Source organism: Zingiber officinale, chromosome 5A (genome assembly GCF_018446385.1).
Source record: "Zingiber officinale cultivar Zhangliang chromosome 5A, Zo_v1.1, whole genome shotgun sequence".
NCBI lineage: Eukaryota > Viridiplantae > Streptophyta > Magnoliopsida > Zingiberales > Zingiberaceae > Zingiber > Zingiber officinale.
The window spans coordinates 50,619,182-50,621,299 of record NC_055994.1 but is presented as its reverse complement, the minus strand read 5'-3'; positions in this window follow the sequence as shown (position 1 = coordinate 50,621,299).

Below are 2,118 nucleotides of genomic sequence, written 5' to 3'. Positions count from 1 at the left end.
CACATTACACATATTTTATAATGTCATTCATGCATCCAGTCTCGTCATCATGTGTCAGGTTCATATGCCTATTGTCACATTTTGACATACATATTCTCGATCATAGAGGTAGATATGACACAGTGTACATCCACTCCACTTAGCGTATATGACGAGATTGGTTAGCGACAGCTTGTACTAGTGCATATAGAGGTTACTACTGGGGGGGACTAACATGGAGAGTGGGACTATATCCAGAGATACCAGGCGAGGCCGAGGACAATTTCCCATGTATCATTCCGACAGAGGGAGAGGAGTTACTGACATTCACTGCCGAGGAGCTCTTTGGACAGCCTCTGACTCTGACCCAGCCCTCGACCTTGACCCAGCCCTCGACCTCACTATCTGTTGAGGACCGACTAGCACGTCTTGAGGAGTCTTCCACACAGCTCTGGTAGTCAGTCTCGGATGAATTCAGAGTAGAGATGACCACTAGATTCTCCTCACTTTGAGAGGAGATGACCACCAGACTTGAGTAGATTTTACAAGCCTTACGAATACCTGTGTAGTCTCCACCCCCTCCAGCTGATGAGGACCAAACTTGATAATCTTAGTACACTATCATACTTTGTATACTTGAGTGACTGGATCTATATAGTTGTCCACTTTTTGTCATCTTATTTGGGTAATCTAGGATTATGTCTCATAGACTAGGCCGGCTATTTTCAAAACATTTTCCAAATAATTTAAGAATTCTAGGGAAATTTCTTACTTTCTAAAAAATTTCTCAATTCCTTAGATTTAAAAAAATAATAATTTTACCCTTAGTCTAGATCAAATTCATAGAAAGCATGATCCTATAGATCTAGGACTTGAATATCTCACAAACACACTAGGTTTCCCTTAATTGTGTATTCACAAACATAGAACAGCATGAGATGCATAGGCTCATTGCCTAGACTTAAGATGCTTATATTCATGCATCAACGCAAGTCTGGATGAGAAATATCAAATTACAGTGATCAAGTTAAGTAATCTGTCTTAGTCAAATATTAACTAGATATATGAACTTAACTTGACTAACCAAGTGAATATTGCTATCTTCTGATAATCAGTTAGTAACTAATGGTTAAACATTTAAAGACAATTTCTAGATGAATACGTTCCTTAAATAATATCAGGTTCACGGGAAGAATATTGTGAAAAATACTTTCAAAATTTTTTTTCTCATCATAAAATTTTTCCTCTTCTTGATTTTTTTTAAAAAAAATATATTCTATTTTCAAAATGAATTTACTTAAATAGTTTGAAAATTTTTTAAAGTTGTTTTGAAAAATTCACTTTCAAAAGTTGCACTAAAAATGAAATCTTGAAAACTGCTTTGCAACACTTAAGAATTACCTTGAATGTTTATGCACAATTTCATCTTCAAACATTTAAAACCATTTGCAAAATTTTTGGTAATTACTCTGAAAACAACTTCTTTGGTTGTTTATTTGAAAATGTTGCAAAAATATTTTGAAAAATACTTTGAAAATTATTTTATCACTTTAAAAATTATTTTAGAAATTTTCTTCATATTCTTGGAAATTTTTTTACTTAGTAATCTCTTTAAATTTTTTTTGAAATTACTTTAAAAAGTACTTTGTAACCTACTATTTTGAAAATTTTAAATTTACCTTTACTCAAAAAAATATTATTAGAAAAAATATTTTTGACTTCCAATCTCTTGACTTAGTACTTTTTATTCAAAACCTCTCTCTAAGTCTCAAATATACTACATTCCTTGTCAATTTTTTTCATACCTACCTCCAATGCTAATCTACATTTTTTTTAATTCCTCTACATATTTTTTTAATGAATGTCAAAAGGGGAGGGTAAGGACTATAAGAAAAAGATAAATTAATCTTGACAATATTAACCCTAAAATAACCAAGAGAAAATAGAAATTACAATTGCTCAACACTTTTATTCTCTTGAGTCATGCTATTACTATTTTATTTTTGCATATATTTTCCTAACTTTAACCCAAGTTGTCATTTCATCAAAAAGAGAGAAATTGTTGGTACAATTTATACTAACGGGCTAACTCAGGTTTTGATGAATGACAAGTGAATTAAGTTAGGTGCCTTTGTGATC